Here is a 20,954-nt window from a genome sequence, read left to right as displayed (position 1 = left end):
CAGTTCAAACTACAGCTGCTCGCACACCTGCCAAATGCTTGCAAAATCTCCCCAAAACTCTTGACATGAGATGTGAGCCCTGTGCACCTCTACAAAGAAAAAGTTCACTTTGAAAGTCCATTTCTTTTGTTTTGAAAACCAGCTCTTTTTCTTTTATCCCTTTCCTACCTGAACACACACTCTCATAAATTCAAATGAGATCACTAGCCCGTCAGACATTAATAGAGATGCAGGCAGCCTATCCATTTGGGGAAACATACACTTAGTCATCTATTTCTCCACCTATCTATTCTTCTGCCCCCACTTCCAGGAATTATTTCTGTTGAGACAGCAGTTATTCATTCTCCATCCCCCAATCTTCCTTGACTGGGCCTCTTCTCAATTCATAATAGGCAATTTGAAACACAAACCAACTCAGGGACATGGACTGTCTGAGCCGGGGAATTACTGTCGGGGGTTTCTTCCTAATGCCCCTCTGCAGGGGAGCTGTCCTGGCTACAGTATCAGTAGCCAATCTAAGAGTCTTACCTTCCATCAGTACAGATGTAATAAGAATAGAATCTCAAAATACAGCTTTCTTCAAACTCTCAATTTTTTAACCTAAAGTTTTAAGAAAAGAAGGGTTCAATTGGTGATATCTGAACCAACTCTCTCCCACATGCCTGAAAGAAAAGAAACTTATGGGGAAAAAAATGTAGTGACACTGAAATATTCAAATATAGGATTTACATGATAATGGTGGGATAGAATACATTTTTCACCATTCTACCTGCAAATGATTATAGAGCCGTATAATCGTTTGCATGGCAAAAGCAAACCATATTTCGATTAAACCCAGAAGTTCAAAAGATTGATGGAAATCTTTTGCTCATTTCCAAAACAAAGGCATCAAAAGATAGTGGAATACACCCTAGGTAACCAGTCTCCCTTTCCAACCTGAATAACTGAGCTTTTCATCTCATGTCAAAGACCTCTCTTTGGGGACAATCTGTAAGGTAGATTAGAATATGTCGTATTGCTCTGAAGGCAATTTTGTTTAGGAAAAGTGATGCCTCTCTCCTAGGCATGTGCCCCTTCTTTATGCCTCTCAAGCACTTGCTACATCTGGCTCTTGTCTACTATCACACTACATGGGGACTTTTCTGACACCCTTATCAGACTATATTCCTTAAGGGCAGGGCCCACTCTTGATTTCTTTGTCATGTTCTTGGCAGTCAGCATCCTGCCTGGCACAGGGCAGATAATAAATATTAAGCTTCAAAGTCTTTTGGATGATGCCACTTCTGAGCACTGTGTACTCTTTTCCTCTCCAGCACAGGTGTAAAGGGAGGCTCGGAGTCCCTGGTACTGAGCTCTCCTTCACAGCAAGGGACTCCTCAGGAAGAGGAGATCTTCACAATTAGGGGAGAGTCAAGAAAAGGATCTATCTTCTCATCATCTCAAAGGTCTATAATTATATTCTGGATCTTCATTTCTTTATCTTGAAGCTTTTGAACTCTACATGCAAAATATGCACACATTTTGATTCTGTATTTGGCAGAGTAGACTCTCAAATTCACACCCACACACACCCTACTTATCAAAGGCTTCCCATCAGACTTTTAAAAATGCAAACTCCTCATTACAACTGATAAGCCCCCTCCCATTCTCATCCATGATCTGAGCCCTAGGGCCCAACTCCCTGAGCCTGGCCCTCATCCTTGTTCCTCCTATTGGCTCATTTCATTCCAAATCCTTCCATTCCAGCTGCTCAGACTTCCTTCTACCTTTGACTCACAACAAACACCTTCTAACCTTGTGGCCTTTGCAATACAACGTGTTCCCTCTGTAACACACTCTTACACTAGAATTTTGCATGATTCGCTTCTTCCCCATATTCCTGTTGCTTACTCGAGAGGCCTTTTCAAATTGCCTGATCTTCTCTCACTCTTTTATCTATGACCCTCCTATTCACTCTATTTTTCTCCCTGGCACTGAACACTATTTGCAGGGATACCACTTATTTATTAGTCTATTTTTAATTATTTAATTTATTTTTTCATTCACTGATTTTCCATAATTATTGTCTACTTCCCCTACTAGAATGAAAACTTAGTAAGTGCCAGGACTCGACCCTCACTCTCAGATATACGCCACAGTTACTTGTGTGTAGGAGTCAACAGATCTGAAGCTTGTTGGGTAAGTGACTAGCTCAGAGTCACAGGACCTGGATATTTTGACTCCTTCTTTCAGGCACTGTCTCTAATTCCAAGGTGTTGGCAAACAAGAGTTCCAACTTAATTTCCTTTTAATCCAAGAGAACTGAAAGCTTTTTGAACAATGCTGTTTATATTACCAAGACCACCATAACAAAGCACCACAACTCTGTGACTTAAAACAGCAAAAATTTATTTACTCACAATTCTAGAGGTCAGAAGACCAAAACATGTGGGTAGGACCGTGCTTCCTCTGAATGTTCTAGGGAAGAATACTCCCTAGCTTCTTGCACCTTCCACTCGTTGCCAGCAATCCCTTAGCTTGGACACATAGCTCCCGTCTCTGCCTCCATTACCATATGCCATTCTTCCATGTGTGTCCTTGTTTCCTCTCCTCTTCTTACCAAGACACCCATCATTGGATTTAAGGCCCACTCTAATCTAGCATGACTCCATCTTAACTTCATTACATCTGCAAAGCTCTCATTTCCAAAAAAGGTCACTTTCACAGTCACAGGTATCCTTTGAAGAGAAGACAATTCAACCTATAATGAAAGTTCATTTAATCAGTCACAAGGAGAACATGGGGACCATTTTAAGAATAAGCCAGTTCTCCTGACTTGATCTTGAATCCAGTCTACACAGCGTCCTCAGGGACACAGGCAAAGGAGCCCTCCCATAGCATCCTTTAATCAAGAAGTTCATCAACCTCAATCTTAGGGAATTTTGGAAGGAAGTACAGTAAAGAGGACCTCTAAAATGCATAGGATGTGTCAGGGAAGAGGTTAAACAGAATACTAAGTATTTAAGTTATAGAAAGTTGTAAACAGTAAGGAGAGAGAAACACATTAGTGTTTTCAAGAAAGCTAGGATTTTAGAAAAGATACAAATTTTTTAAGAGAAAAGTAAGTAAATTTAATTTACCAATAAAAATATATTTATAGAGTGTGCAAGTCTCTCGATCAGAAATATGACAAATGACCCCAGAAACCCAGAAAGCAAGTGGCTATTCTCTATATACACACACATTAAAAAAAAAACCCAAAAATCGCATTCTCATAATGCCAAACCAGCAGATGATAGTGTACAAATTCAGTAAACACATACTTACTCTATTTTATACCAAATGTCCAACTGTTGTTTTTTCCTGCAGAACCGACAGTTTGGCCAAATACCATGCAGAGTGTAATGAGAAGTTAGGGTTGTAGCCATGGCCTCCAGGCTGTTCAATAGGGTAACCAGACCCATTTTCAGCACAAGTAGTATGAATTCCTACTTTGTCCTGCTGAAGTCTACAAAAGGCTAGCTCTTGTCCTTCCCTGCTTCCATAGGAGGGTCACATGAACTATACCAAGAAGGCTGCTCCATACAGAATTGTGACTGTTCTGAAAAATTGCATTCTGTGTTCAATGACTCCAAAATGTGAATGTGTTCCATTCCTAAGCATTGTGACAGTCTGATCTGGGATGCATGAGAAATTCCTGAGGGAAGACATGGTGCCTGCCTCTAAGATTCACATTACTGGAAGATCTTAAGAAGAAAAATGCATTTCTTTGGGCTTAAAAAATAAAGGACTTCCATGGGAGGTAGCAAGTACCTAATTTTAAAAAAATACATTGCAGCAATTAACTAGAATGCTGTAAAATGAATTCCTGCTAAATTGTGGGAGATCATCTCTCATGTCCTTTCTTCAAATATTGTATCACTTTGAAGATTTATTTCACTCCCCAAAGATTTCAAATATACAGAAATTTCAAATTCATTGAAAGAGAGATCAGAAAAGAATAACGTAGAAGGAATTTAATCATGTATATAGTGCACAAAGCAAGCAGCTGATACTCCACAGGAAAGGTCTTAGGAAATAAAGAGAAGTTGCCTCCACACTTTAGAGACTCATCTGTACAGAAAGAACCCAGATTATGGAGTAATTTCAGAGGGTATATGAGGGAGATCAAGTCATCCACCCTAAATTAATCATAGGAAGTTGTACTCTCTTCAGGAGTTTGTATTTTATAGCACTGGTTCTAAGATTGAGAAACAGTACTTTGATGGGGTGGAGAGAAACTATTAGAATCAATTCAAGGGTCTTTTTAAATTATACCTGCTCAACCTCAGAGGCTGAAGTCCCTAGGTAGGGATTGGAAAGGGAGTTGGTAAGGGGTAAGGATGGAAAAGGATGCTCAAGAAGGAGGTTTGAGAAAGCTCCTCAGGTGACTGTAATGATCTTTTATTCACTTTCATGAAACATAATTTACATTCTTTTCCATCTCTTAATGATTTTTCCTCCAAAGTTGACTTTGCTTTTCATATGCCCTGACTTTTCTTAGGCACAGTTAACTGTAACAGAGATTACTGTGGCTAACAATTTGCTCAGTAAAACTGTCTTGGTCAAGTAAAAAAGTTTTTTTTTTTTTTTTTTTTTTTTTTCAATTTTCTAAAACGCTATTAATTTGTGGAGACAACAAACTTTCACAACTTGAGTTTGGGGGAAATAAAGTTCAAAATTATATGATGGCCAAACTATGTAAAGTCCCTTTTGTGTTGCTACACAAGTATGAATCTATCCCAACCAGACCTCCCATGTTTAGGGACTTCCCTCAAACCCCTTGACTTTTTTAAGATTATGAAATGCGCTCTGGGTTCAGCTCCCCTAGGTATCCACACCCTCCCACTCCATGAAGAGACAAAACATCTGCTCCTCATCTCATCTCTGGGAAAGTATACTTAATTATTGGATGCTTTCCTTTTCAAAATGGTGCTAGCTTTTTTTCTTTTTCTTCTTCTTCTTTTTTTTTTTTTTTTTTTAGCCTTCAGGTCACAAACCAAATAAAATCATCTCTTCAAATGTTTAAATCAGATAATAGCATCCACGTCAACAAAAATAACAGCTAATAGCATGAAATCATGTCGTCTTCTCTACTTAGAAGCGAAAGTCAGTCTCCAGCATTGGTTTGCTCAGCATCATGCCATGAAATTGACCTTAGAAGGCTTCTAGAAGCAAGGGCATGCCAAGAAAGGAACGGCTAGGGAGTAAAGGAAGATTATGGGATCTTGCAAACTTGAGCACCTCACGAGGATCAGTTATTGTTTCTCCATCCTAGCAGAATCTTCTAGAAAACTGCGTGTGCACATGTAAGCAAGGAAAAAAAAGGCACTCACAGAAGATGGATATAATGTGGGAGACAAGGAAACAAACCAAGCATCTGAGTCTTCTTAAGAGAAACATAATGTCTTCCACATCTTGGTATAAAAGACTGATAAAATGAGAAGCAGAGGTTTCAGTGCAGTAAATCTTTATTAAAAGAAAAAGAAAAAAAAAAAAAAAAACCACAGGGTTTTAAGCAAGTATGGGCCTCGTATTACTTGCATTTGAGCAACAACCTAAAAACAATATTACCAGTCTCTAAAAATTTATTTTTTTATACTTTTTAAAAATATTGTCTCATTTGTTTTAAGTCCTGTTTAAAATTTGGCCAAAGAGAAATTTGGCTTTGCTTTGGTTTTAGCAAGAACTACTAGAATGAAAAAGAGATAGGAAACCTTCTCTAGCCTTGCTTCACTTTAATTCAGGCAACATTTTGTGAATCACTTCTAAGCCAGACAGAGTTCCTGCCTTCTAGAAGTGGGCATTCATTGGGGATACATGTAATGAGAGACATTTGTAATCCAATTCAGAGAGAAATTTAACTCCAAGTTAGGGCAGGGTAGGGGGTGGGAGGAAGTCAGGACAGGAAAGTTCCTCAGAAAGGCGATGTCTACACAGAATCCCCAAACTCAACTACTCTCAGAATTTTCAGGGAAGTCTTTGAAACTACATGTTTCAGGATCTCCCTATGGATCTTTTGAATCAGAAGAGAAGACTGCATCTTCACAAGCCTCCCTGGGGTGAAACTGAAACCATGGCCTATGCTGGGCTCTGAAAAGAGAAGGAAAATCAAGGATGTGTAGGATCCTGGAGATGAAAAAGAGCACATTGGAGAAAAAACTAAAAACAACTGGGCATGTTTTAGTCACCATTTTCTGGAACTTTTTTCTTTTGCTGTGAACCAAAGACCTGAAGAGAACAATTTTAAGAAGGAAAAGTTTATTTGGGGGCTCATGGTCTCAGAGGTCTCAGTCCATAGACAGCTGACTCCATTTCTCCAGGCCTAAGCTGAGGCAGAATGTCATGGCAGAAGCTTGTGGCAGAGGAAAGCAGCTGGACACAAGGCACCAGGAGGCAGAGAGAAATACCTTCACCACAGACAAGATATATAGCACAAAGGAGTGACCCCAATGACCCTTTCTCTCCAGCCACACCTTACCTGCCTGCAGTTACCACCCAGTTAATACATTCAAGTGGACTAATGCAAAGATTAGTTCAAACTCTCAAAACCCAATTGTTTCAGCTCTGAACTTTCTTGCATTGTCTTACACACAGGCTCCTGGGGGACCCCTCATATCTAAACCATGACAGGGCATGACTGGCAGTCACAGAGCAACATGGGGATAATTGACTGAGAAAACTGGAGATGAGAAATAGCCATATCAGCAAAGGACTTGTGCCTGATGTTAAGGAGTTAGGACTCCATCCCACTGTTGTAAAAACTGGAAGCCAAGACAGCAAACAGAAAGGGGCAGAGAGGGATCAGGGGAGATGTGGGAATAAAGGTAAGAAAACAAGAAGCGAGACCTTCCCATGGTCTCCAAGAACCACTTTCTTTGCCCTGTTCCTTTGTTTCTCAACCTTCTTCCTTTTCACGGATATCATTAGCCATCAGGGAAAGAAAGTGAGGGAGAAGTACATACATCATTTGTGATCAGCTGGTACACTTCTGCTTTTGCACTGTGTCAAGAGAAATATATGAAAATTCACCAAAGGAGGAAGCCCTAGATTCTTTCCAACATGGCTCTCCTAGACTGCCCAGAATAACTTCGCTCTCCACCTAAGACCACATCTAATGTTCACTTAAATTGCTCTCACTTGTAAATAAATATCAAAGTTGGTTTGAGTTCTCTCTCTGATAATGAGGTTGGACCCCTAAGACACACCATATGATGATACATTCACTGTCCCCCTTGTCCTGTGACAATGTCCTGAGATTGCAAATCTCCCCCCCCCCCAACCCCTGGCTTCTTTAGAGTCAAAACATCATAACACAAGACCCTGAGGGAACTTGAGACAGGGATTACATAACAGAGGAAAGGGGGCTTTTCTTCTGCATGTTGCAGTCAGCCTCACCTCTCTGTCCAAGGTGTGTCAACGCTAGCTCAACTTGTGAAACTTGAAGGTACAGAGACCAGCAGAAAGATTTAATAAAAACATTGCATTTAGTGGTAATAGGTCAAGAGATGGATCCTTGAAAACCACAAATTTCTCCCCAAGCCCATTTAAGTGAACACACTTACACTAATAAGAAGTGAGGTTTTTCTAAGCAGAGGAAGTAGATAAGTGAGAGAAAACCAAACCTTTGATAACGAAGATTATTATCTTTAAGAGTAACCACACACAAAGTAAACTGTGCTGGGGGACAATTTAAAGGCATCTCCCCTCTGTCCAACAGGTTTTCTAACAGGACAGTTGTTGAAAAAAATCACAATATGGAGAACGTCAATTAAAATGCCACCATGGGTATTAGCTAACAGGTCAACCAGTTCTCCACACAGCTTCTCAAAGCTCTTTTATTGGTGTTTTTGAAGAGCAATCAAAGAAGGACAGGAGCAACTTCTTTTTTTTTTTTTTTTTTTTTCAGCATCCGGCCTGATCAAACAAGCTATTTGTGCCCAAATCAGAAGACAGAGTCCTGGAGTCTCACTCACCCACACTCAGCTGTAGATTCTCTAAAATCTAGATCAGTATGTTGGAAAGATACTCACTGGTAGAAAATATCTAGCAGAGGTCATTATTCAGATATAGAAATTAAGTTTAATGCAAGATGATACCAAGGAGTATATAGAAGTATCTTTATATGATATTCTTGTTTTAGGGTCCCAAAATCCTCAAACAGGAATTGAGTTACTCTTCTTATGCTGCTGCTTACTCCTTTGAATGAAGTTGGAATCCTTACAATAGTTTGGACCTTAAACTTTTCCTAAAGAACCATACGTTAAAGGCTTAGTCCCCAGGGTTATGTTATTGGAAGGCAATGGAACCTCTAAGAAGTGTGACATAGTGGGAGTCTTTAGGTCACTGGGGGTATGCCATTGAGAGGGATAGTGGGATCCCGGCACCTTCCTGTTCCCCTCTTCTCCTTCACTGACCAGTTTTACTCTGCCACACATTCCACCTTAATGTGCTTAAAAAAAAAAGTGGGGCGGCAGGGCAATCAATCATGGACTGAAACCTGCAAAACTGTAAGCAGAAAAAAACCTTTTCTCTTTCTAAGTTGATTATCTCAGGTATTTTGTTATAGTGATGGAAAGCTAACACAATCCTGATCAAAGGTAAAGCAATTTAAAACAAAAACCTAAAAGCTCAGCTTATAACTGAGCTCTCCTAAGGAAAAGAAAAGTTAACACAATGAAAATGTCATGGTTTTGAGCTATTCTTCCCTAGAGAGAGAAAGAAAAATGGAGCAATAAGCAGAAACAGAGGAATTCAGGGAAGATAAGGAAGCCAGAATATTCTGTTATCCATGGGCAGGTAGCTTGTCTGTGTCTCACATTTCAACTGAACCCAAATTCTGAATGTATAAGTAAGATAGAATAATAACTCTTTCCTTGAGTGTTTGATGTAGTCTGAATCTTGTGAATACGGATTCAGAAACATCTGTCTTCCACATCATCTGTCTATGGCCTGCCTTAGACTAAAATCTTGGGTGGAACTAATAGCTCCAGTCATGCAAGTTGATGCCTCCAGGGGAAGGAGGTGAGAACACAGAAATATTAATACAGCCATCAGAGAAACCACTCAAAGCCAGCAGCTGACACTGTTTAGTCTCATTGACTTACAAGGACTGGGTAGTTTTAAAAGTGAATTATGAAAGTGGTTAAGGGTTTGCCTGCGGAAAATGTTGGCAGGTATCAAAACCAGACTGCTTGTGGCCACTTCTAAGATTTCAGTTGACATGGTTTGTGGTTGAGAAGTCAGAAGGACTCCCCTGGAACTAGGGTTTAGCCCTTCCTAGTTGATGCCAAATCCAAGCCGGGCATGAAAGCCAATTTTTATAGAGTCAAAGGCACCGACAGTATATAAAGTTTTATAATCTGATTTCTACAACATGACCCTGGCTGTCTAAATTTCCATGATGTTGAGAATGCAGAATAAAAGACACCAAATGCAGAGGGCAAATCTAGACCTGCTCAGAGCCCAGAGGTTAAAAAGTTTATACTGGGTAATTACTTTCAGCCTGAAAAATTCAGTATCAAAATCAGTCTTGGTCCTTAAGAGATAAGCCAGGGCATTGCAACATCAAGATAATATTCTTTCATTTTGCTCTTATCCCCGAAAGCAAATTAAGAAAATGTAGCTAAAATAAAAACAAAATATTTCAACTTCATTAATGATTAACCCAGAAATAAGGTATAGTATTTGTTTATATAAATGAACAAGGTATTATTTCTTAATATGCTTAATACACTTATGCTTGGGTATTTACTTAAAATACAATTTGAATTCATACCATACTTTACATTTATCTTATTCCTAACTATTCAATATCATCCAGAAAGGCCTGGAATGATTTCTATGGCAATATCATGGTCCAGACTACAAAGAAGTCACATTACTTTCTAGATTCACCCCACTGTACAGATGTCAAAATCACAGAATTTCTTATTTCTGTTGCTCCACTTGATTGGTCATGCCTAGTCTCCAGAGGGGTGGCTCATTGACACAGAATGAGCACCTCCTTTTAAGTCAAGAGAACTGGCGAGGGGCCCAAGCTCTACTACCTCCTGCCCCATTGAAATTGGGTCATTTTGCAGTGATCCATACTGCTGCCTTGGTTTATTCCTGTCTCCTTTAAAACTATATTCCCATTTGTTCTCCTCTGAAGTTCTTTAACTTTTGCCACTAAAGAGTTTTATTGCATTTACTAGAACCATGCTTTTATGAAACATTGATACACTAGAGTGAACAATTTTAAACTTCCTAGTCATTGCATACATATGACCACCAAGTTGAATACCACTTACTGAATACTATCTTGTCATTAACACCATAGACTTTGGAATCAACTTTTAGGTTCATATCCCATCTCTGACGGCAACTAGAGGTGAAATCTTGTGCAAGTTTCTTAACTTCATGTCTGAGACTTTAAAAAGGTATCTGTCTTAGAGCTCTCAATGAAGAAAATAAGGTACATGCCTCATGCAATAATTATGTGAGAATTCAGAGCAATAATTCATGTAAAGTTATTAAAAAAAAAAGAGTGCCTAATGCATATCAGAGTGCTAGATGGTCTGTTTTCATCAAATCAATATTTGTACATAATTTAAAAAGCAAAATAGTAGTGGGTAGAAGGAAAAGATAGGAGTCTACTCCACAAGCAGTTTCCAACCTGCTAAGGTAACTGTTCTGTCAATTCTTGAACCTGCTCTAGGCCCAGAGTTTGTGAAATAAAAGGACTTTTCGTTGTCACTTCTCTGTGAAAGCACATACATTCAGATAAGTCTGTCACTAATTCCCCCTCTGCTTTCCATCTGAATTTTCTGTGGAACTTCTCTTGATCTCCTTTTCCTTTACCTGTAAACTCTTTAAAACTATTTACTGTGAGTTTTGAAGCATTCGGGAGGGAATAAGAGCAATGTGTGTTCAGTCCACCACAGTGTTCAGTAATGTTAAAGGCTTGACTATTGTTATTAACACATAACAATTGCATAGCTAGTTTTACTATGGTAATCACCACTCAGGTCCTCTGCCTGCTCAGAGTAAAAATGCATTCAAATAAAGCTGTGTTGGTAAACATTCAGAACTGGGGCATGTTATGTGCATCTCAGCCTGGTTTTAAATAGTATAACAGTGGAAAATTCTTTCTCCTCCCTCCTAACTAAATTGCACCTCCTTAGTGACTTTTCCCAAACTTTCTGGGTTCTTTTCCTCCAGTAACTTTTTAATGGGCCCCCTGACTGTTTTGACCTTCCAGTGACCCTTTGGTTCTTTGCAAGTCCTTCTCTCACAAACTTGTTTTAGCATTTCCACATTTCCTCCCTTCTCACTGTTTCCAATTCTTCAGATTGACTTTCTCCTTGTCAGGTCATCAGCAGCTCTCAGTAATCCAGCTCACAGATCGCTGACCCAGCAAGGCATAATTGAGCTTCAGATTAAGTCTTCTAATTGCAGCATGTGGTCCTGAGCTCCTCAAAGAAAGACTGTGGGGGGTGAAATGGAAAGAGAGAGAGAGAGAGAGAGAGAGAGAAGAGAGAGAGAGAGAGAGAGAAAGAGAGAGAACAAACAATTGCTCCTCAGGACATTTCCAATAATTCTACAAATAAATAGAAAAGGAAAATGGGTGTTTTGAAACCAGAAGAGTGAGAACCCAGAATGTTCTATATAGTCTGGAGTTTTAGAAAAAGTGGTTCAGTAAGGCTGCACAGAGATTGGCAGAGACCTCCCATCAGTCCTAACGTGTTCTAATGGAGAAAAGTAAAGATGGATTTCCTTCTCTTTTTAACTTAGAATTGTTCAATGGGACAAGCTAAGAGGCTTTGTTTGCCTGGAATACCAATCATTGGCAATTTCCCCATAGACCTCTGGATACCAGGACTCAAATATCTAAAGTAAGTAAGGGAAATTTCCATTCCCCTTTCTACCTTTCTTAGTTTCTTAGTGTGGACTGCATAATAATCAGGTACAGAGTTGGTATCCTGGCTGCAAGTGAGATTTCTACTCTTCCAACATTTCCCTTCGTTTTGGGGTGTCTTCAGTTTATTCATGTAAATATATTCTATGGAGACATAAGTAACCTGAAAAAAAAACTATATGCAGCTGAAACCTCTGGGTTTATGCTGTCTATTCTAGCCCTATTGAGAAAGAGCAGGGAATAAATGCAAGGAAATTATATAAAGGCATGATTCCATAACAACAAAAGTGAAGAGCCTTGAGGTGACATGTGCAAAAGAGGAATTGTTGGGCAACTTCCTTCCTACCAAGAGACAATACTACAAGACCAAGCTAAGAAAATTAACAGTAAATCATGCAGTATGTGAGCAAGGCTAAATAATGGCATAATTTAGGTGAAAAGAGTGTAGTTGGCTGAAAGCGCCTGGATTGTAATTGTTTAATACAATAGAATCCCTGGCAACCTTTCAAGTTAGAAATTCCCGGTTGATTTAACTCACCATTCCCACCATCCCTTAGAAAACCTCCCAGTAAGTTGAGGATCCCTGCCATTGCTATGAAGTATTTTGGTTTACCAGAAGATTGTTTATCTTGGCTGCCTAAATTCCACATGTCATCTCCTACCTTCCCTTGGGTTGAAAGATTCTGAACTTGCAGAAGAGATAAGAAAACTTGCCTTTTGGAATAAAAACATTTTGATATATCAGACATTTTACACAATGCATAAAACATAGATATTCTTAAATGTCCCTCTACTATCTGTTATCTTCCCCACCACCCTTTCAGCCCCAGAAACATATTTTAGCAAGACTAGAGAATAAAAAAAAAAAAAAAAGCATTAGTCCATTTAGGACATTTGTGTGTGTGTGTGTGTGTGTGTGTGTGTGTGTGTGTGTTACTAGAGATGAAGCCCAGATTCTCGTGCACAATAAACAAGTGTTCTTCCAGTGGACTACATCTCCATCCTTCCTTTTTTCTAAATAAAAATGGATTTTTTCTTTCCCAATCATAATACTAAGTTAACTATAATTTTCACCATCAATACATAATTGTAAATAAACAAACAAAATAACAGAGTATCTTATCATAGAAGTGACTCTGAAAAATAATTCTCTCATCCATATTTTTCTTCTGATCCAGAAATGACAGGATCTTTATCATTTCTGTAGGAAAATTAAAGTGGTTTGTGGGAAAGAAAATTTGGGAGGTTTTCTAAATTGGGGGGAACCATGGCCAATGGAGCAAAGAAAAATGACAGTCTGCATGGGGTAAGGGGTAGGAGGATAGGTACTTAAGTCACTACCTGTCATTAAAAATACCAATATGGCCTAAGATTTTCTACCTTTCCATAAGTGTTTAAAAAAATATTTTAGAACTTGCACCACACTAGCAAAGATGCAGCTGCTGTGCTGTTTTTCTTGGCAGGCATCAGGACCCTTTGTGGATACTGAATAAACCTGAGCTTCGAAGTCAAGCAACTCTAGAACCAGACTGCTGAATGGTTCTCCTGAGAGTTCAAATATTTGACTGAAAAGATATGTGTAAAACTCACTTCTTGTTTGGATGCTAGAAAATATGGACACTTAACCAGGTGTGAAAACATGGCTGGGCTTCTGTAACTGTGGTGTTGGATATCACTGGTCTCAAGGGGTGTTGGGAAATGAGCCTTCCCCAGTCACCAGCTCACACTAAGGGACAAGTGTCCACCTCTGCTCTCTTGACCTGGTTTCCTTGGGGCTTTCAATTAGGAGCACATTCCTTTCCTCCCTTTACTATTTTCGAGTTTAGTACAGGTCAATAAGCACCTGAAGCTTTTAGGACAGCAAATACGAAGTTTAATCAGCCTCCTGATGAGTGAAAATGCTCTCTGAGTTGTACAGCACTTGAGCCTTTGGCATTTCCCTATCCAAGATAAGCCTAGATAATATCTGGGATCAAATGCAGTTGATGAGGTTTGAAGTACACAAATGCTTACTTATTTTTTTAAAAAAGAAAACTTAGCCTTGTTACACCCCAAAAGTAGAAGAGTAAGTACGTGGCCTTCTAGTCAAAAACCTTCCATCTTTTAAAAGTTTTCTTTAAAAATTTTTTTAAAAATCATTAGAAATTTCTATAGATAAATTAGTTGCCCATGGGAACTTAAGAGACTACTATAGTTTGGATCTAGAATGTCCCCAAAAGCCCATGTGTCAAAGGCTTGGTTCCCTGACTGGTGCTGTTGGAAGGCAGTGGCACCTGCAGGAGGTAGAGTCTAGTGGAAGGTCTTCGGGTCATTGAGACGCGGCATTTAAGAGGGCTTGGGTTCCCAGTTTCCTCTTCTCTTTTGCTCTACCATGAGGTAAAAGTGTCTGCTTGACCCCTTGCACCCCAACATGTATCAACAGGGCCAATTAACCATGGACTGGAACCTCTGAAACCTGAGCCAAAATAAACCTTTCTCTTTATAAGTTGAGTATCTCAGTATTTGTTGTGATGACAGAAAGCTGACTAACACAGAGGCCAAAGAAGTAAATGTTTCAAACTAGGAAAACAGCTGGAAAATTCAATCTTCATATAAATAAAAGTTACTAAAGTTTGTTTAATTTGAAGAAGACTGATACAAATTGAAATCATAGTTTTATGAAAATAATCCATAAGCAATTCATGGTGGCCTTTTCAGAAGCTCAGCATCTGTGACTTCTTTGGTAAATGAACTTAGTTCATGTTACTATCAATAAACCAAAAGAATACTTTAAGCCTTTTATTTTTACCTATTGTTAGGAAAATTAAATCCATATTTCTAGGGCTTTGTTTTTCTTGTCAAAATTCACCTGCCAATGGACCTTGCAGATAAATGTGAGGTATGTTTGGTTTTGAACAAATCTAGGAAGTACTGGTTTGAGAACAATGCAGTGGCATTAGGTCTTGGCCAAATACTAATGATTCAATTCAAATAAATTGCACATAGGCCCAGACGTTCTGTATTGTTCTTCATGCAGATCACTTGTAGGAGACCATCTCTTCTTCCTGATTACTCAAGCATCACTCAATGCATTGGAATTGTAATCATTTGGAGATATATTTTACCTTGTTACAGTAAGTAACAAAAGAACATGCATAAGTCACATATTTTTTCTCGTAAAATTGTTGAGAGTCTCCTTTATTCCAAGATATGATCTCTAAACCCCTGTGTGGAACTGAAAGGGAATATCTGAGTCACCCCATAAGAGGGGAAACTTGTTTTAGGACACTTGGCAGTGAAGCTTATCTGCCCAGGAGAAGCCCTTTCTGTGGCACCTGATGACTATCCTGCCTAGCTACCCCTTTTATCTTCTACTTAAAGGCTTGAAAGCATGACTTTCTCCCTCATCAGTCTCCTCTGGCTGCCTCTGATCTCCCCACCCCCAACCACCAACCCAAGGTCTGTTCTGCACATGGCCAAGCCTCACCCGGCAGCATGCCAGAGAATGGTCACCTCGTAACTACTTCATAATGATGATGAAAGCACATAGCCATAATGCAGCAGTTAATCATTGCAAAGTGAGCCTCATCTCCAGGACCCAGAGGGGAAATCCAAGCAATGGCACATATTTTGTCAAAATTTGCCTGTCAGTGGAACTTGCAGATGGAGTGAAGTGAGTTTTGGTTTTGGACAAAGCTAGGGAGTATTGGTTTGAGAAACAATGCAGTTGCATTGGGTCTTGACCAAACACTAATGTTTTAAATAAATACAACTTATTCAGTATTATGTTTGATAGAACCCAGAGAAGAAAAGTCACTTCTGGCTAGAAAATTTGGAAGAGCTTTATGAAGAAGGCAAGACAGAAGATGAGGAAGAATGTGAACCCATTGTGCAGGGGAGTGAGAAAAGACACATGGAATGGAAGAAAAAGTGGCTACAAAGGTAAGCAAGCAAGAATGGAGTTGGTGGTAGGAAGAGAAGTAGGAGAAAAGCTGAAAAAGCAGCCTGGTATCCTACCTGGGGGCCTCTGACTTCTATACCAGAGGATATAAGCTATTCCTTAGACAAGGGGAGTCATTGAAGGTTCCAAGAATGGGGTTGTCCTAATAGGAGCAATATTCTCCAGAAGATGAATATGACCAGGCTAATGGGTTGACTCAGAGATAGAAAGGACAGGAAGCAGACAGCAGCTAGGAGGCTAGCGCAGTGTCTGAGTAACAGGTGATAGTGCAGCTGGAAGTCTGGGACAGATGGGAGAAAGAGAACAAGAATGGAAGAAAGGCTTAGATGGGAGTTGGACCTGAGTAGATGGAGGAGGAAACTACAAAGTCATTCTGAGGTTCCAAGCAGAAGTGACCAGGATCACTGTGTTACCAAGGATGGACAAAGGAAACCAGACCTGAAGACAGAGGACTGTAGGATAGAAAGAAGCTAAGATCCAGAAACACTGGTTAGTGGTGAGTAGGGAGGTCCACATAAGGTAGGACCCCAAGGCAGTTAGACAGTGCTGCTTACTTAATACTCACTTGGTAAGCATTAAGTAAATGAGTGAGAGTATAAAGGGGGAGAAAAATCTGAAAGTATATTCCTTATCTCCACTTAACAAAGATGGAATGCAGTGAAATTCAGATACAAATAAAGGCTGAGAAGTATAAAAGACCCAATGAAGCAGGTGCTCTTAAAAAGCTTAGTCAAATTGAAACCATTCCTGCCATCTAGCTTTGACTTAATAATATAGGCATAACATGATGTAATTTTATCATACAACATAACTTTCGTTAATGAAGTATAACAACCACTGGCAAAATCCGGGAAATGTTTTTTAAAGTACCAAGGGTACTGCTCTGCTCAATAAATTATATAATCAAAATAAACCCATGGCATTATTCTAAAGTAGTGGAATTTCTGAATTCAAGAATCAAGGAGCCATGCTGCCAGAAGTGGCTCATTACATGGACGTCCAGCAGTGTGAGTCTCTCATTGAGTAGAATGCTTCAGTTCATCAACTGTTGTAAATTGTTTTGTTTTTATTCTGTTTCCCATCCTGTAACTAGAAGCCTATTGTAGCAGTAAAGTTATAGACCATGATCATTTCCCCACTATTAAATATCCTTTGATATTTTTTTTTTGCTCTCATTTCTTGAGAGTTTGGGTGCTAGTGGAAGATAAGTGTGAGTCCTTGTCCAAGGAACTGTCAGTGGCCAAAAATAAATGGGAAAGTGTTATAATATTACCAATTTGTATTTCTAAAGCATCCTTACTTGAAAGAGCTTAGAATAGTTTTAGAACTATTTCATTACACCAGTGTACATGGAAAATATGATGGCATTCATGTTATAGATTTTTTAGCTTGGTCAATAAAACTTTCTGTACTCCACCAATAAAGAATATTATTAAGATGTCAACTCTTAAATCTGAGTCCTCTTTTCATGAACGGTCAGTTCCTTCTAAACCTCCATAGTGAATATATCATCCAAAATGATTTTCACTAAAGTGCCCTTGGCTGCAGAGCTAAGCAGGATTAATAATTTTAAGAATCATGGCGTTTCATTTGCAAAGAAAATAATGTTACCATTCTGAGTAATGGTGGGTATGAAGTGAGCTAAGTGGAGAAGAGAGTTGTACTGAGGCACCTCCATATGCAAAATTCACCTTTTAACTATGTATGTAAAAAAAATTGTACAAAGGACATTTCACCTCTGTCAGTGGAGTCTAGAAATTTCCACATTACTCCTCACTTTTTTTTTTTTTTTTTTTCAAACCAGCTGCCAAGGATAAGGTAAAATGAGCTCTGGCTAATGGAATTCATAAATCATTTGTTAAGAGCCTGGGCACCTTTCAACTCTAGCATTCTTTTGTGTGGTCCTCAAACAAGTTGGCAGCTACGGCATTTAAAATACCTCAGCACTGTCCTTTGCTCACTGCCACCAAACCCTCAAGGAAATGGGGAGAGAGAACCAACAACTCTGCTTCCTACACTGACCAAATAATTTCCACACAGGCGGACCGGAGCAGAGACTGATTTGCTCCCACCATGAGAGTTAACAAAGGTGGATAAACACAGCTCAGCTACCTGTCTGTTTAATCCTCAAATATTCATGAAGAGGTTCATGGGAGCCAGTCATGAGGGAAGCAAAAATAAAATCCAATTCCTGCCCTCCAAAGAATCCATCAAGGGAGGAATTACAAATATCCCCATTTGATACCACACTTGAAAGCAGCTGGGCCAATGAACCTTTGCACTGCAAACTCCCCTACTAGGTCTCCTTCTTAGCCTAGGGGAAGTGACAGAGTAAAACTGTGCTGATGAAGGTTGCCATGGCCCCTCCATTCCCATCTATCCATTCTTCTCTCTTCTTCACACAGTTGCTTCCCATCCTCTGCCTCCATCCCCCACCCACTTTAGAGGCATAGTTATGTGGTTGTCACCCCACCCCCAACACCTCTCTCAGGAAAGGGCTAAAGTCAGTCAATGAACAAGAACAGGTGTGTGCTTTTTCTTGCAATCAGAACACAGCAGAGTTCCCCTAAAAAGAAACAGTTGCTAAATTAAGGAAGTTGATTTTCTTGCATGACTTATGTAAAGCCATGTCCTCCCTTACTTTAAAGCTACTATGTCACTCCAAACTTGAGGATTTAAATCCCAGTCATACTTGTCCTTAAAGCTTTGTAGCTGCTTAGGTATCGCAAGTATTATGACCTGGTGAGCAGAGTAGTAATCATGGAGCAGAGGGCCCTTCCTGATAACCACCTCTGAAACATCTCATTGACATAAGCACGTGCTATTCATTATGAGGTGTCTCCAAAGTTCATGTGTGAGACGATGCAAAGTTTTCAGAGGTGAAAAGATTAGATTTATGAGAGATTTAACCTGATCAGTACATTAATCCACTGATGTGGATTACCTGGGCAGTAACTACAGGCTGGTAGGGTGTGACTGGAGGAGGTAGGTCACTGAGGGCCTGCCTTTGGGGTTAATATTTTGCCCCTGGTTTGTGGAGCTCTCTCTCTGCTTTCTCCTTGTCATGTCCTGAGCTGCTTTTGTCTGCCACACACTGCTAACATGCTGTTCCTCCTCATCTTGGACCCAGAACTAAAGAGTAAGCCATCTATGGACTGAGACCTCTAAAACCATGAGCCTAAATAAAATTTTCCTCCTCTAACTCTTCTTGTTAGGTCTTTTGGTCACAGCGATGAAAAAAGTTCACTAAAACACATGTAGCTACATGTGACTGTTTAAATTACCTGGCTCCATGGCAGAGGGCTTGGCTGGCATACTGAAGGCCCTGTTAAAAAAAAAAAAAAAAAAAAAAAAAAACTAAAATAAGTTTTAAATCAAGTAAAATAAAATGAAATTCAAAATTCAGAGTCTCAATCAAACTAGCCATATTTCAAGTCACACCTGACCAGTAGCCATAGTATTGAACAGCACAGAACGTTTATTTATGTCTTTGCAGAAATATCTGTTGGACGGTGTCACTCTCAACTAATACTCCAACCACGGATGAGGATCACTTTCAGAAGTATTCACCCCACAGCATCTACACCATTTATGTTTAAAAAAAAATCAGCCACAATAAAAAAATTTAAGCTATAATTATGCAAAACAATTTATTCTCCTACACATAAAAGGACCAGAGACAACATTTTTCATTATATTCCAAATAAAGATGATAACAAAGAGATGCAGTAAGGATTGAATTGAAATAAGTTAGAAAAAAAATCAACTTATCTTTTAAACAGGTTTAATCTTTGGAGATCTTTGCAAAGAGTTATTTCATAATGTTTCCAATTCTCACACAATGCTCTAAAATTCACATAAATATTTTAATCGTCATATTGTTCTTTTAGTGTTTCATGAAAGAATACATTGAAGGCCTATAGTGTTACAATGTGGTAAAATGTACACAAATCACAAGGCAATCTCCAGCCACCAGGAACAAGGAGGGTAACACTAAATACAAAGAAGGAATAGGTGACAGCTACTCATGGTACTCCAGCAGCTGGGAAACTTTGTCTTACCTCTTCACAAGCCCATGTTGATGCTCTCTTTCATGATGGCAACAGAAGTATTGATTCTTAGGCAGGACTCTCTTGGCCCATTGTTTCTGCTGCTATCGCTTTGTGGACTTCTTCTGTAGCATGCCAGTGCCTTACCAGTGTGGGACAGGATGGTGTGTAACTTGGGAATCAGGATGTTACGTCTTCTTCCTATCAGACTGTTTTGAGCCTTAACAGACTGATCCAATTAAGCAACACAGTGGGATTGAGCTGTAAATTGCAAGCCAGAGAGATCTGCAGAATGGCCAGATTGGTGACTAAACTTAGGGAAGAAAAATATAGGAAGAAGTACATTTCCATCCTTGAGATTATGGACCCAACCCTAGTCTATTTCTAACCCACCACCTAATAGAATGACAAAATACAAAGACCATAAATGAGGAGGCAGAGCTTGTGTTCTGTGATCTTCCCTGCGTCTTTCCACCTGTGCACAGTCTGGTCTTCACCTGATTCCCAAAAGTTAATTCCCCTTCCTCTGAATAGCTTAATGGAGGACAGCTTACCACTCAAAACTCGGAGAATCAGCTTCTCTTTCAAGCATGAGCCACAGTACATCCCAAAGATCTTCCTTCTGCCCCATCTCTCTTGCAGTATTACACTTATTCTCTTGGTGGCCTATCATGTCAGCTGAAGAGCAACATTCAAATCAGTATCAATCAGTCAACACATACTTCCTGGCACCCTTTGTGGAGTTTCCAGATGGAAACACTCTCTCTGTGAAAATGCAAATGTCTGAGAATGGAGAGCAATCTAGAGTCTCTGAGGCCTTGACCATTGATGAGTGAGAGTCCTAATCACTCGGACAGCAGAAGCAAGGGTGGGGCTGGAGGAGCACGCGGAGAGTGGAATGTCTGTAGTGTTCGAGGCAGAAAAAGTAGCACATCCATGTGGCAGCAGTATTCTCATTGCTCCTGAGTTCTCCAGAAGAGGTGTTGGGGCAAAGCTGATGGGTTGGGACTTAACCAGCAGGCCCTTTCTTGTCTTCCAGGCAGATGGG

The 20,954-nt window shown here is 39.6% G+C and overlaps 1 long non-coding RNA gene across 1 annotated transcript; it reads right to left on the bottom strand.

The window, feature by feature from the left end:
* Window positions 1–2,376: 2,376 nt before the first annotated feature.
* Window positions 2,377–20,529, bottom strand: LOC124961985 (uncharacterized). Its single transcript, XR_007104397.1, has 4 exons — window positions 20,461–20,529; window positions 19,919–20,167; window positions 19,142–19,182; window positions 2,377–2,740 (listed from the first exon to the last, which is right to left on the bottom strand). It is a non-coding gene; the product is annotated as an uncharacterized LOC124961985 (long non-coding RNA).
* Window positions 20,530–20,954: the final 425 nt, after the last annotated feature.

Source organism: Sciurus carolinensis, chromosome 12 (assembly GCF_902686445.1).
Source record: "Sciurus carolinensis chromosome 12, mSciCar1.2, whole genome shotgun sequence".
Lineage (NCBI taxonomy): Eukaryota > Metazoa > Chordata > Mammalia > Rodentia > Sciuridae > Sciurus > Sciurus carolinensis.
Note: the sequence above shows the minus strand (reverse complement) of the source record. Positions and strands in the feature narration are given on the sequence as shown.